Source organism: Lepus europaeus, chromosome 16 (assembly GCF_033115175.1).
Source record: "Lepus europaeus isolate LE1 chromosome 16, mLepTim1.pri, whole genome shotgun sequence".
NCBI classification, from domain to species: Eukaryota; Metazoa; Chordata; class Mammalia; order Lagomorpha; family Leporidae; genus Lepus; species Lepus europaeus.
In genome coordinates this window covers 36,619,142-36,635,803 of record NC_084842.1, presented here as the reverse complement: position 1 = coordinate 36,635,803, position 16,662 = coordinate 36,619,142, and positions in this window count along the sequence as shown.

Here is a 16,662-nt window from a genome sequence, read left to right as displayed (position 1 = left end):
GTCATGAGTTGCCAAGGCTATGGAAGCCTTCCAAGTTTGCCGACTCTGATCATATTTAGACAAGGTCATAAAAGACAGAGTGAGGATAGTAACCAATGATCCTAAGAGTGGCATTTACCAGGTTTGAACAATTATACAGCATTAAGTGGGGAAGAGGACCATCAGTACACACATGTTGGGAGTAGAGCCATTGGTGGTAGAGTAGAGGTTATGATTACAAAGGAATGAGGCCCAAGTACACTAGACAGGGCCTAGAACAAAGGACAGAGTCATTATTAGAGGAGCTAAGAAAGGTGCTGTCTAAGCTACAATTAAGTTTTCTGATTGAGAGGCAAATAGAACCTGATAGAAGGGGCTTGATAATAATCTGGTGGGCTTTAGGCCTTGTAAATTCAGAGGGCCAGACCTATCTATCTCTTCACATGGGGTATATCCTAAGGGAGGTGTGAACCTCCTAGGGGAAGGCACTCTGTTGACTTTCATTACTTGGGTGGCCTGGGAGGAGAGCTGGCCAGGTAAAGGCAGGTGGCATCTCTAACAAGAAATTTACAGTTCTGCCTGCAATGTTGCTGACCCTACTTGACCATCCCCTCAGCTGCAGTGGTCACTTTGGAAGTTGGGCTGAGTGAAGGGCTTTTCAGCTTAGAGCCAATAAGATCTGTGGCTCTGACCTGGGCATCCTTCGACTCCAGGGCAGGTCCATTTCCAGTGATCCAACTCTTGGCAGAGCTGCCAGGGCTCTTCACAAGCTGACTTCTGCTGAAGCCCAGGCTTACCACATTGAAAGCCACTGCAGTGGACTGGCCTGTTGGGTCTCCTTGAGGGCAGATCACTGTACAGATCAGCCATTAATAGGCCTGCCACCCATTGCTTCTGATGCCGAGCTTTCTTTTCCTCCTGGTTTGTGTTAAAGCAGACCAGAGGATGCAAGTCAAGGGAGTGCCCGTTTCCCATCTCTAATCTTCGGTGGCCTGAACTACAAGTCTATAGTCACAGGCATGTTCTGTAGAAGTTTTTCTAAGGTAGACAATGCCCATGAGGAAAATTATATTCTCACTTTAAAACTTTCTTTCCCTTTGGTCTGAAAGGGAGGTTTTTTCTACTTACTGTATACTTCGCTGATGGCGAAGTGAATCAAGCTATGAGATTATTATTTGAGTTCTTATTTTGGCTATGCTATTGCAGAAAAATGTTAGCCATCTCTTTTATAAGGTCTAGAGATTAAATTGTGCATCCTACAGATTCCTTCATAATAGAATTAGTTTCCTACCTTGAAGAGAATAGAGAAATGAAAGAACAAGTTGGGCTTAGAATAGAGAAATGAGGGAGCAAGTCCTAGATCGCTTGCTGACAATAGCAATATCACATGAATACTTAGCAAACCGTTTCAACCATTAGATAACAACTTAAGAAAACATTTACCAGAAGGTCCAATGCCTTCTATAAATTTTAAGAATCATGTATTTGAAAACACCTCTTAAATATCTAACATGGTGTAGTTTGTTTAGCCAGTAAACTTAAGCACAACCATCTAAAATGTTTTTAGTTTCTTTCTACCAACAAGTCTAAAACATATGATACACAGATTCAGGTCCCACAAATTAAAATGTATCTTTGATTGATTTTAGCAGCTTAAATTTATGGACAATCTTATCTATAAGCCATTTAAAATAAAACTCTTAATAAAATTTCCCCATGTGGACATACAATATGTACACACATATAATATAGCATAATAGACCAATACATCAATTTTAATAATAGCTTTTAAAATCTTTAACTCTTTTTGTAGATTGCCAATTGATTTGAATTGCTTTTTCTTTTTAGTAACCTCAGTTAACCATACTTTCTCTCAGTTGGTACTGTTAATACATTATTGGCTTCATATGTTTACAGAGCCATCCCAAAGTACTTAATACAATAAAAGTGGCTGGAAAAAGTCCATAGGAACCTATAGGAGGACAGCTAAACACAGAACCAACAACGCTTTAGTTTTATGAGCAGCAGATATTCAAATTTTTGAAAAAAGCACATATTTAAATAACCCATAGCTCTTAATAAAAATTCAGCTGTTTTTGAACAATTAGAATTTAACAGACATCGAGAGAACATAATAGATTACTTTAACACATTGCTTTAACAGAGCATCAGAGTTTAATTCTATGTCAAAGAGAAATTGAGCTTCCTGTGATCTTTTGCTGTGAGGTTTCCTTCCTTTACCTTCTTTCATATTGGTGACCATGTTTCTGTGTTTCTGTGTGTAACACATCTTTAAGCATCTTTTGCAGGGCAGGATGAGTGGCAACAAATTCTTTCAGTTTCTGTTTGCTATGAAAAGTCTTAATTTCACCTTCATTCACAAATGAGAGCTTTGCAGGATATAGTATTCTGGGCTGGCAGTTTTTCTCTCTTAGTACCTGGGCTATGTCTCGCCATTCCCTTCTAGCTTGTAGGGTTTCTGATGAGAAGTCTGCTGTGAGTCTAATTGGAGATCCTCTAAGAGTGATCCGACGTTTCTCTCTTGCACCTTTTAGGATCTTTTCTTTATGTTTCACTGTGGTGAGTTTGATTACAACATGTTGTGGTGAGGATCTCTTTTGGTCATGTTTATTAGGGGTTCTATAAGCTTCCTGTACTAAGATGCCTCTGTCCTTCTCCAAACCTGGGAAATTTTCTGCTAGTATGTCACTGAAAATGCCTTCTAATCCTTTCTCCCTCTCCATGCCTTCAGGAACTCCTAGAACCCGAATGTTGGGTTTTTTAATAGTATCCTGTAAATTCCTGACAATATTTTTTAGATTTCTAATTTCTTCTTCTTTTCTTTGGTTTGCCTGTTTCCTTTCCTGTTCTCTGTCTTCTAAGTCTGATATTCTCTCTTCTGCTTCGCCCATTCTGTTTTTAAGGCTCTCTAATGTGTTTGTCATTTGATCTATTGAACTCTTCATTTCATTATGATTTCTAGTCACTATCAGAGTTTCTTGTTCCACTAGTTGTTTCATTTCATTTTGATTCCTCCTTAATATTTCACTTTCACGAGAGAGATTTTCTATCTTGTCCATGAAGGATTTCTGTAGTTCAAGAATTTGTTTTTGAGAACTTCTTAATGTTCTTATCAATTTTTTGAGATCGGCTTCTTGCATTTCTTCGATCTCATCATCTTCATAATCTTGAATTGGGGTGTCTTTTTCATTTGGGGGCGTCATAGTTTCTTCCTTGTTCTTGTTAGCTTGGTTTTTGCGTTTGTTGTTTGGCATGTTGGAGATATCTGGTTTCTTCACTGTGGTGTTTTTTCTTGTTACACTATGGCTCTATATTAAGTGGACTGTCTGCTTTCAGTGGAGCCTTAGAGGCTTGAGATGAGTGTGGACTGAGAGCTGTGTTTGGTTCCTCAGGGTTGAGGGTGTGTCAAGGATGACACTCCCAGGTTAGGTGTGGTAAATCTCTCTTTCTTTTTTTGATTTAATAGGGAAGTAATTCCGCACAGCTGAACGTAATTGGAGGTAGTTAGCAGGCAAATGATATACCCACAGGAGCCAGAGATCGGAAGCTCTTTCCCAAGGACCACACAGGGAATCTCTGCTGCCCTCAGTGTGGGCTCCAATTCTCCTGCAGTCTCCCACTGGGTTGCCAAGTTAGATGCTAATCTCCTGTTATTTCACCCCTCCCCACAGAGTCAGGTTTTTCTGCTAGGCTCAGGGCTGGTGCAGACCTGAGGTCGCCCTGCTTATGACGTATGTCCAAAATGGCGCCTGCTCTGTCTTGCTCGCCTGTGAGAGGTGAGCGGAGAGAGAGAAACTTGTGTCCGTATCAGTCACTTTTTTTATTTTTTTTTCTCTCTCTTCTAGTTAGCCTGGTGAACTTTTCCCCACGGAGTTTCAAGCCTCGTTCCCTCTAGCCTCCTCTTTCCACTTGCCTGCTGGTATCTCGGGCTATGGAGGTTCGGCTCACCTCGCGTTCCAGCGCTGGTGCGTTGAGTCTGCCGCTGGTGTCCCGAACTTGGGCTCCCACGCTCTCCACGCAGGTCCACTGTGAATCACTAGTTCCGGAAGAGTTTCCTCTGCTGTTTCATCCCCTACTCTTCCTTGACCCTGCAGTATCTCCACTTATATTAAACTTTCTCTCCCCCCGGACTAAGTGTGCTTCCTGCCTATTCCGCCATCTTGCCGCCTCTCCATTTTGATTCCTTTAATATTTGCATATCAATCCTTTAAATGTCTGTATTATAATTTATTTATCTTGTCCCTTACTGATGGACATTGAGTTTCTGATCTTTTATTTTTGTAGACAATGTTATAATTAATAACCTTTTACATGGATGTCTTTTTTAAAAAAATGTTATCTTTATGTTTTTTCTGTTTCTTATTTTCTTTTATTTTTTATTATTTTTTAAAGATTTACTTATTTATTTGAAAGTCAGAGTTACACAGAGAGAGGAGAGGCAGAGAAAGAGGTCTTCCATCTGATGGTTCACTCCTCAGTTGGCTGCAATGGCCAGAGCTGTGCCTATGTGAAGCCAAGAGCCAGGAGCTTCTTCTGGGTCTCCCTTGTGGGTGCAGGGGCCCAAGGACTTGGGCCATCCTTCACTGCTTTCCCAAGCCACAGCAGAGAGCTGTATTGGAATTGGAGCAGCCAGGTCTTGCCCATATGAGATGCTGGTGCCTCAGGCCAGGGCGTTAACCTGCTGCACCACAGTGCCGGCCCCACGGATGTCTTACATATATGTGCAAATGTACATGTAAATATAATACCTAGGAATCAGACTTGAGATGTCTAGTGCACTTGGGCCTCATTCCTTTGTAATCATAACCTCTACTCTACCACCAATGGCTCTACTCCCAACCTGTGTGTACTGATGGTCCTCTTCCCCACTTAATGCTGTATAATTGTTCAAACCTGGTAAATGCCACTCTCAGGATCATTGGTTACTATCCTCACTCTGTCTTTTATGACCTTGTCTAAATATGATCAGAGTCGGTAAACTTGGAAGGCTTCCATAGCCTTGGCAACTCATGACGACAGCCTAGGATGGTTACTGGCGCCATAAACTAGAGTGTCAATTTGTTGGGTCAACAACAGGAGCCACTGTGCAGTTGCTCCTCATGTGGGATCTCTGTCCTTAATGTGCTGTACATTTTGATTTAATGCTATAACTAGTACTCAAACAGTATGTTTCACTTTGTGTTTCTATGTGGGTGCAAACTGTTGAAATCTTTATACTAAATTGATCTTCTGTATATAAAGAGAATTGAAAATGAATCTTGATGCGAATGGAAGGGGAGAGGGAGCGGGAGAGGGGAGGGTTGCGGGTGGGAGGGAAGTTATGGGAGGGGGAAGCCATTGTAATCCATAAGCTGTACACTGGAAATTTATATTCATTAAATAAAAGTTAAAAAAAACCAAAAAACAAAACAAAAAAAAACCTCCGGGAACAAAGAGAAGGGGGTCTTGGTCTCCCAGCACTGCGTTGCACGGGAGGCCAGGGCCCCAGCATGCTGGACCTACAAATAAAGTCCCTTTGTTCTTTGCATTAAAAAAAAAAAATTTTAATGAAGCAAATTTAATTGTACACTTATCATTACATTATACAGGGAAATATTTTAATTTCCAAGCTCCCTTTATGCCTATTTTTTCTAATTGTAACATAATTATTTTCTCTACTACTTGACATTGAAATTTTTTTTTTTATTTAAAAAAAATTTTTTTTTTGACAGGCAGAGTGGACAGTGAGAGAGAGAGACAGAGAGAAAGGTCCTCCTTTGCAGTTGGTTCACCCCCCAGTGGCCGCTGCGGCTGGCTCGCTGCGGCCGGCACACCGCGCTGATCCACACGGTGCTTCTCCTGGTCTCCTATGTGGGTGCAGGGCCCAAGGACTTGGGCCATCCTCCTCTGCATTCCCGGGCCACAGCAGAGAGCTGGCCTGGAAGAGAGGCAACCGGGACAGAATCCGGCGCCCCGACTGGGACTAGAACCCGGTGTGCCGGCGCCTCTAGGCGGGACATTGAAATATATTAATTCTTAATATGTAATAAGAAATTTTGAGTCCTAGAGAAATACAGAAAATAAACCGTAGTGGAGTGTGACAGGGGTTATGATTATCCAACAAATTAAAAATTATAAAAGTCTGTGTAGGCTATTTATGATAGAAAGTGAATTATGTGAGGTATGTGAGTCTATGATAACTGCTTAAGTAAAATTATGAATCATTTTCAGAATTACTTATTATTAGCTTTGGGAAAAATGGGTAAAGCACTTATGTAACTAAGTTAGAAATCTTATGAGAAAACAAGTTAGTGTTAATAATGAGTAGTATTGGCATGCACAATTGCAAAATTTTACTACATCCAGATAATTTTATTTGAGGCCAATTAAGTATGATATCAAGAATTATAGCAATTTTTTATGTGAAGCAGTGAATAGAAACGAAGGTACAATTCATAGAATGACTGAAGAGCACACTTCTTTAATGAATCTCAACCTGCTGTATACAATAACAACATTATTGCTGGACATGTATTGTTATGTGTGACCCATATGAGAAGCCCTTAAAAAGAATTTGAATAAGTCATTGGTGAAAGACTGGGTAAAGGTGGAACACCATAAGACCTAGATTTTTGGGGGACTATTTCAGTCAGATTCCATTCATTCATAAACCCATTCATCCACTTCATGATTTCACCATTCTTTGTCAGATTTCGTAATTATGGAACTCTTGGAACACTACTCATTGTGCTAAAATGCTAGGAAATATGAGAAGTACAAGATATGGGTTTGAGTGTTTAGCCTAGTAGTTGATGCCTGAATCTCACATTGAAGTACTTGGGTTTGATTCCTGGCTCGGGTTCCTGATTCTGCCTTCCTGGTAATATAGACCCTGAGGGGCAACACTGATGATCCAAGAATTTGGGTTCCTGCCACCCATGTGGGACAACTGGGTTGAGTACTGGCTCCGGGCTTGTGGGCATCTGGGGAATGAACCAGCAAATGGAAGCTTTGCCTTTCTGTCTCTTTCTTCTTTTGAAATAAATAAATAAATAAATAAAAATTAAAAAAAGAGAAAAGTACAAGACATGGATCATATCTTATAGCCTTGTAAGATAATTAAATAGAGAAGATGCAGTAAGGATTCTGAACATGTACCTCAAGAACGATATGAAGTGCTATGGCAGTTCCAAGGAGGAAGATATTAGTTTTAATAAGAGATGGTTTAATTTGTCTTGGAATACAAGACAATTGCAGTAACAAAAATACAACATAATGGATTTTACTTACAATGTAGTGATTTATTCTAAGGCTACACTGACCGTTAGTTTGCCATTGGAAACTGTCAGTCAGGAGCTGATAAAGGGAAGATGGTCCATTTTAGCTGCCTGCCTTTCCTGAGGAGTAGGGCTGAAGCTTACCAGACTTGCAGTCTAGTTCCATGTTGTTCTCTGGGGATGAGTGGGTTATTGGGCAGAGGATTTTGGCATTTCTCTAAAACACATAATGGGACAGACTGTCTCAGGTGTTGCTAATGACTCAAACAATCTTTCTTTTTTGGTTTATTTTATCCTTTTCATTTTATCATGTATTTTGATGAGCCTAACAACTACCATCTCAGGCAGTCCATCCTCAGGATATTTGCTATATGACCTTAGCTTATTTGATAACAAGTGAGACAGAAAATATGGTGCTGGATGCCTGCGTGTTTCTCTCGTTCAATTCTTTTAAAACACCCATTTGGATACTCTGTGCTGCGCCATCCTGGCTGGGTCTGGATGTTGTTCTTTTTTTTTTTTTTTTTTAAGATTTACTTATTTATTTGAAAGTCAGAGTTACACAGAGAGAGGAGAGGCAGAGAAAGAGGTCTTCCAACTGATGGTTCACTCCCCAATTGGCCGCAATGGCCGGAGCTGTGCCGATCCAAAGCCAGGAGCCAGGAGCTTCCTCCGGGTCTCCCATGCGGGTGCAGGGGCCCAAGGACTTGGGCCATCTTCTACTGCTTTCCCAGGCTATAGCAGAGAGCTGGATCAGAAGTGGAGCAGCCAGGACTCCAACTGGGAGTAGTGATGTTTCAAGTAATTGGGTTCCTGCCACACTTGTGGGAGTGCTGGATTAAGTAGCTGAATCCCAGCTTTGCTTCTGTTAAGCCTCAGCCTAGTCCTGGCCGTTGTGGACATTTGGAGAGTGAGTTAGCAGTTGGAAGTTCTCCCTGTCTTACTCTTGCTCTCTCTCTTGCTCTTTGTTAGTCTGTCTCTCTGCCTCTCAAATAAACAAAACAAATTTTCAAAAAAAAGTTTGTAGAAAAATGGAATGAAAGATAAGACTATTTTGGTGCAAGATTTTTTGAAATCCATGAATATGTTTTTTTAAATCACATACATTTTTCAAGAATATTTTGAAGAATCCTCTTATATAGCTGTCACTGGTAAAAGTAGTCCTTATTGACCAGTGAGCAAATACCAGACAGGGATATAGGCATTTAGGGAGCCCACCATGGATAAGCTCTCAGGGAGAATTCCTTCCTTCCTTGCTTCTTTCCTTCTTTCCTTCCTTCCTTCCTTCCTTTTTTCCTTCCTTCCTTCCTCTCTCTCTTTCTTTCTCTCTTTCCTAAGATTTATTTATTTATTTGACAGGCAGAGTTACAGAGAGGCAGAGGTAGAGAGAGAGAGGTCTTTCATCCAATGGTTCACTCCCCACATGGCCACAATGGCCGGAGCAGTGCCTATCCGAAGCCAGGAGCCAGGAGCTTCTTCCAGGTCTCTCACGTGGGTGCAGGGGCCCAAGCACTTGGGCCATCTTCTACTGCTTTTCCAGGACATAGCAGAGAGCTGGATTGGAAGTGGAGCAACCAGGACTTGAACTGGTGCCCATATGGGATGCCTACACTGCAGGTGGTGGCTTTATCAGCTACGCCACAGTGCTGGCCCCAGGAGAATTTCAAGGACAAGACTTTACCTGTATTAAAATATCTAACACAGTAGGTAAAAGATAACATTAATGTCATTCAAATTTAGGAATGGTTTATATGAAACAAACCTCTGATGCATAGTTGATTTTGTATGCTTGGTTTGTCTATTAATTATACATATTTATTTGTTTACAAAATCAGCTATATTGTCCTTAGAGTTTTCAAACTTGAAAATAAAGGGGTATTTCAGAATTATTTTTCTATATGCTAGTAGGTAGGCGGAATTAGTATTAAAGATACATTCGTAGCTCACTAGAAGGCAAATGGTCATAAAAATCCATATATTTAAATCCAGAGAAAAATACTGGCTACTATTCTCCTGTAGGCATCTCTGGGAGATCAAATTCTCACTTGGCTTACTAAAGTCTTAACCTAGAACCACATGACAATATACCCACAAATTCTTTTCCATTGGTAGGCAAAACAAATGAAACACAAGTGCTCATAGAACATTCCAAAGAGTCAACAGAGAGAAATGGAAAGTATTAGAAATATGTTTGTGTTTGGAAAGGGAGACATAAATGTAAGTAAAACAAAGAATGAAAAGTCATCTATTACCTATATTTGAAGTCTCCATTATGGATATTCCTTTACATTTTTTCCTGATTTTATAAAAATAGTATGTGCTTATTGTATTCATCTAGGGAAACAAAGAAAAAGTTAAAAAGAAACTAACAATAACTCAATCTCACTCAGGAATAACCACTGTTAATTGATTTTTACTTTCTTGGCTAACATTAAGTTTTAAATGTCTACTGCAGGGGTAGGGGACTTTTTTTTTTCTGCCAAGCATTATTTGGATATGTATAACATAATTTGTGGACCATTCAAAATTATCAACTTAAAAATTAGCCTGCTATATATTTATAGAATTCTGAGTCCTGCTTGTAGTTGCATTGGTAGGGCCAGACCAAATGACTTCTCAGTCCTTACATGTAAGGCCAATAAGAGAGATGTTTCTGACTCCTGATAGAGCTTTGTGTGATAATTTCTCATTTACCCTTAATTGAACTTTACTTATTTATTTATTTTTGCATCTCAATGTTAATTTTGCTTTTTTTTGGAGAAACTTAATTAACTTTAAAGAAGCACCCAAGAATGATACATCTTTTGTGAGCACTTAGATATAACTATATGAGACAAAAGAATATCCTCCACCTACTACATTGAAAGAAAGTAAGTCCTTGAGAACAAGTCTTAGTATTAAATAAGGAAGCACCTAAGAAAATAAGCAATGGAGTTGGACACTTTGGTATAACTAAAACTTATGAGACATAAGAATATCCTCCACTTAATATGCTAAAATAAAATAAATCTTTGAGAACAAATTTTACTGTTAGCTCTCATAATACAATTCTTTGAGGACAGAGGTTGCATGGGAAGCTAATGCACAGTGATTCCTATTGTTAATTTAACAATTAACACTCTTATGTGTGATGTCAGTGATCACTTGAGGCTCTTGCCATGAGCTGCCTAGGCTATGGAAGCCTTTTGAATTCACAAACTCCATCAATATTTAGACACGGCCATAAGCAAAGTGGAATTTCTCTCCTTCCTTCAGAGAAAAGTACATCCTTCTTTGGTGGCCATTTCTTTCTACTGGGGTCTTACCCACTGGGGTCCTTTATGTAGGACATTTAATTCCCAGAGTGTCTTGGCTTTCCGTGCCTAAAATGTCCCTCTCCCCCTCCCCCCCGGGCTTTCCATCCAGACTGTAATGCCTTTAGGACTGATTCTGAAGTTGGAGTGCTACTTAAAACAATTGTCATTCTATGAGTCTGCTGTATGGACTGCTTCCCATGTTGGAGCCTTCAGTCCTTTTAAATTCTGTATATTATTGTTTCCAAACAGTTCCATTTATATAATCACTTTAGCACCTGATCCTACACATATGATCACTTTAACACTTAAAATGCTATTTTTACTACCCAGCTTAAGAGGATCTTAATTGAACTTTATGAGATCTTTACTAATTATATACTGAACCGATCTTCTGTATATAAAGAGAATTGGAAATGAAAAAAAAAAAACAAACCTGGTGTTAAATTGGAAATGGCATAGAAAATTAATTAATTTTTTAAAAAAATTATGTAGGATCTCTGTCTTTAATGTGCTGTACACTGTTATTTAATGCTATAACTAGTACTCCAACAGTACTTTTTTCACTTTGTGTTGCTATATGGGGGCAAACTGTTGAAATCTTTACCTAGTATATACTAAACTGATCTTCTGTATATAAAGAGAATTGAAAATGAATCTTTTTTTTGACAGGCAGAGTGGACAGTGAGAGAGAGAGACAGTGAGAAAGGTCTTCCTTTTTGCCATTGGTTCACCCTCCAATGGCCGCCGCGGTAGGCGCGCTGCGGCCGGCGCACTGCACTGATCCGATGGCAGGAGCCAGGTGCTTCTCCTGGTCTCCCATGGGGTGCAGGGCCCAAGGACTTTGGGCCATCCTCCACTGCACTCCCTGGCCACAGCAGAGAGCTGGCCTGGAAGAGGGGCAACCAGGACTAGAACCCGGTGTGCTGGCACCGCTAGGTGGAGGATTAGCCTAGTGAGCCGTGGCGCCTGCTTGAAAATGAATCTTGATGTGAATGGAAGGGGAGAGGGAGCGGGAAAGGGGAGGGTTACGGGTGGGAGGGAAGTTATGGGAGGGGGGGAGCCATTGTAACCCATAAGCTGTACTTTGGAAATTTGTATTCATTAAATAAAAGTTTAATAAATGAAAAAACAAAAAGAGGATCTTAATTGAACTTTAAATGCAGTATTTTGTTGGGGGGAAAATTTCTGTTAGGTAACTCTATGTAAGACTGGAAAGAGATGATGAAGCATTTTTTTCCCCTTGAAATCTTTAAATTAGTAGTATATTATGTGTAGTAATCAGTTGTTAATGAATTTCCAAAGTTTCCTTGTTGTTCTGTCTTGGTAAGGGATTAAAATAATCCAGCTTGGTCCTTATTCAGTGAGTAGCTGCTGATTTGAACTGAACATCAATCTGCATTGAATGTTTCTTGTGCCTACATTTGAGTCACCCAGAGGCTGCTAATTTAGAAAATATTGGAAGTCATCATTCAGGAGGGACCAGACAGGTGGGGCTTCTGGAGTAGACTTCAAGGGTTGTCCTTTCTTGTCAAGAAAACAAATTTATGGAAGCATGTTGCATTTGCTGTATGGACTGTTCCCACACAATGTAAATGGCTGAAAGTAACTTCATGTACTGTTTTGTTCAGTCCACAGGAGGGATCTCTGGTTTGGCAATTTTTTAGTATTTGTGTCTGCTGTAAATGATTCATTCAAAATATTGCTAAAAATATTTGGTTCATCTTGGATTTGATACTCAGTACTTATTAATCTTGAACTTTATAAATCAGATTCTCATCCTCAGAGGAATTTTTTTTAAAGATGTTGTTTCCTGCACAATTATTGCCTCCTTTGATCTCACACTACATTTGGCCTTTCAGATAAGGGAGACCAATAATTCCTCAGCTATAACTTCAGCAACAAAGATAACTATCATGCATTGTGTGACATGCAATTCATTATTCAGTTGCAAATATCCACCATGGTCCTATATTAAATGTTTTACAGCTCTTTATGGCTCTCTGAGCCAACATAGCATTTCTGACTATATATGTGTACAAGAGGGGTAAAAAAAAAAAAAACTCTTTGTTTTGTTCAAAGGAACTTAATATGTTAATCAAAACAAATAATTTAAGACATCTTAGTAGAAGAAAATCATAGTGAAGGACATCTCTATACACTTCCTAGATATTTTATTTTATTTTCTTGAATACGGGAAACTTCTTCTCTCTTGATTTATCTATTAATTCTCATTATTGCCTTTGGAATAAACAGGATGAATATGCAAAAGCAAGAGTCAGTCTTCAAAAATCTTATGATCGGCATTTACTGACATTCCATCATCCTTCTTATAATGCACTGTTGAGTTGTTTGTCTGGCATAAAGACTTCTTTGGAATGCAGTAGAAAACAAAAGATTGGTTCAAGATTTGATCAGATACTTAAAGACAATCTTCCTACAGTTTTCAGTTCACCAAATAACAAGTTAGCAGTGTGGAGATGGCTGGAAGAGCAGTTTCCTAATTTTGAGTTTTTGGCAAGCTGAAATTCCACCTGCTGAAATTTAACAGTGCAGAGATTGTTATCCAGTGGGTATTTTTGCAACTTTCTGTTTGGTACTCAATAAAGCAGATTGTATTACTGTGCGGGAAAAATTTAACTTGCTACTCATTTGGGTATTAATCTATCAAAATATTTCCTGGACTTATTTTACAAACTAACAAAAGAGCTATTGTACACTTACCATCAGAAAGTTCTTAGTTCATATTGATATTTTTAATTTCTTAATTGAATGGTTTTGCTTCCTTGCTTAATGTAGACATTATTTTCAGATTATTAGTGAATGAAAAAAGTTAATTTGTAAGTTGAATTGGATTTTTGTTGTAAACTGAAAAGCCTTTTTGTAGCCCAAGAACATTTTTTCCCTTGGACTCTTTTACTACTCTCCCTGTTACCTCCTTCTCTTAACTGAGACTCCCCCGTCCCTTCATTTCTACTTCGCACAAGCAAAGCAGCTATTTTGTCAGAAAAGTATGAGGAACCTTCAAAAATTCACAGAAAATGAGCATTATCTTTTAGTTACATTTTCCAACAAACACTTGAAGTATTCCTAAAAATACTCACTCTTTAGGACCAATTGATTCAGAAACATTTTAGGAAGGAAGCAGATGTTTAATGTGATAGCAGAGGAAAAAGATTGATAGGAACATAAAGTTTTCCAGAATAGACAACAGAATAGAAGTCTGGTCACTTACAACACACATCTGAACTCCAGCTTAAAATGACTTTACTTTTTTTTCCCTGAAAAAATCCATTGAGTTGTAATAGATTCTTTTCAAATATTCATGTTTAGCATAAAAATCCAGATCAAAGCTTTTATTAAATTTTTTTCTCTCAATCATGTCTGGGGGCTATGTGGTATTTTTGCTTCTCTTTGAGTAAATTTTTTTTTTTTTTTTTAGTAGAAGAGGTCCAAAGTTTCTTTAAACTTGGAAAATGATTCTTGCAAAACAAACAAACCAGTATGAAATAATTCTGACCTTTAAAACACAAAACAAGTGTTGTTTTGAATTCTGTTGTCCCTGTTCTTGCTCAAATCCAATTGGTGTGTGTGTGTGTGTGTGTAGCACTTGTATGTCTGCATGGACTATTGAAAATGAGACTTTTATGAAAACATATGACCACAATAAATAAGACCAAGTTGTCAGTTAAATTTGAAAGGTATTGAGTGACATGGTGGTTGGTCTTGGTAGAAATTTCAATTCCTTCACCAATAATTTTTAAAAATGTGAAAGTAAATCTTTACTTCATCTATGTAAGTCCAACTCAAAGTGGCTAGGCACTGGGCACCACTAATTATAGCAACCCAAATCTGTCTAGACAAAGTTTTGTCAGAATGAAATCTATATGCAGTGATGGTGACCTTTTCATAATTCTTGTCTTTGAAATTTTCCATGTGGACCATCTGAATTGCTGAACTGTCAGGATGCTGAAATGGAAGGAGCAAGAGTTTTAGAATCAAAGGACCTCATTTCAGAGTCTCAGGTCTGTGGGACTTTGGACAAGTCATGCAGTTTCCTTGATATACACTTGTTTTTCAGCAGAAAGGGTTAATTACCTACTTTATAGGGCTGTTGTGAGGCAAAAGAGTTAACTATAGTGAATGTGCCAAATGAGGTCTGGTACATAGCTGGTACTCAGCACATTTTATATTTACAGAATATAAAGGATTTGTTACCACTAATGAAACACTTAGTTATTATTATTATTTTTGCAGCGTGGCATCAGCCTGATTGTATTTTTGTATTACCTCATCAATATCAATATAATCCAACAGCAAGTATCTGTATTTTTGTTTACTTATGTCATCTGATCAAATTCAAACAGGGACAGAAATAATAGACAGCACATCTCCTGTAAAACGTAGTGGAGAGGGGCCTGGCTGTTTTGAGTGTTTTCTTTCCAGAGACCTTAATATATGTCTAATTCCTTACCTTGCGGTGGTGGCTATTTTCTCCAGTGTTTTTATTGTGGACTCTCTGGAGTCTCATGCAGCCTTCCTACACCACCCACACACCCACAATCCCCAGCACAACCACTTCATTTCCTTTCTAAAATTACAGAAAATCTCAGAGCTTGGGAGACGGGCAGGGCTGGAGAGGAGAAAGACTACTTCCCTTTGTTTACCTGGCCTTGCATTTTCTGCTGGTCCCCTTTGAGTACTTTCAGACGCTCACACTTTGCTCTGCATGACCCCCTCTGACATCTCTGTATCCTGTTAGTGGAAGGAAAGGCTTCACTCTCCACTTGGAAATCACTCCTGTGGCACCTCTGAAGCTCGGAGGAGGAAAAGGCTGTGTCAATGTTAGACACTGTTCTCCTTTGGAAGTTGTTGGGCAGCCTGAATGGCATGCCCCTGCCAACTGGTCCTCCTCATGGAGACTGAGGCCTCAAATGCTCCAGCTTCCTGATCTCGGTCACCCTATTTCTGTCCATGGTGGGCACTACTTTAAGGAATGAAACATTGAAATCTTTTTGCCTTTTCCTTTTCTGCAAGTCACACTCTTTACAAAATTGCAGTGAGGTTTATGCCTTAACTCAGGTAATCTTTCCCAAGTTGTAGGACTTCTAGTGTTATTTTCATTCTTTAAAATGAGCTCCATGCTACCTACCTCGTTTAGCTCTGTGAGAACTGAGTGAGATAAAGTGCTGCAGGTATTGAATTTGGCACATTGTCGGTGCTCAGATACATTTGCTTTACTAGCCTAATAACAAAAATAAATTCTGATAAGGATTAGAAGAGTGTCAAATAATGTGTCATTTTCTAGGTAAGTAAAGGCAGGTGATGCTGCTGGAGACGCAGTAGGAGCTTCCCAGACTATTTCTGCTGGTCTCTGCCTTTGGCACAATGGGTAGGAGAATTGGGCTGACTGGTCATACACCTGTTCTGTACTTTAAGCCACTGCTGATTCTGACAATTGCAGGTATCTCTGGCAGAGGGAAGGCAGCTGAACGTGGCAGGATTTTCTTCTTTGGTTTCTCAATGAGCCATAACTCTTTCAGATTCACTGTTCACATATGGCCTCCAAGCAGACCTGGCAGTTTCCATCCATGGTGCAGGCTGGGAAAGGTAGGGTCTGGAAAACTCATAAAAACAGACTGAGTGGTAAAGGAAAATCAATCTTCTCCTGCTTTGGACCAAGTTGACGAGAATCATTCTCCCTGATTCTCCATAAATTGGAACAAGGCTTAGGACACTAATCCTACTGTAATACCATTTGAAGACGAACACTGACATTTGTGACATTTAAATAACAGTTGAGGTCTGCTATTAAACCAGGGCCTCCAACTGTTTAACCTTTGCCCTTGTGTACTATTACCCTTGGTCCAGTGCATGCAAATGTACTTATTAATGCATTTCAGCTTTCTGATGCCACATGCTTATTTAGTTTGGCTGGATACATTGCTTAGTGTGAACTTCAGTGCACCCAACACAGTTTGTTTTAAAGGTATATAGTCTAAGGCTTGTTCTTAGATTGTTTTTAAATAGTCAAAGCTAAATAAAAGTTGAGGCAATTACCCCAAACTCTTCCTGTGAATGGGGAGAGTGTATTTCTTTTTTTAAAGATTTAT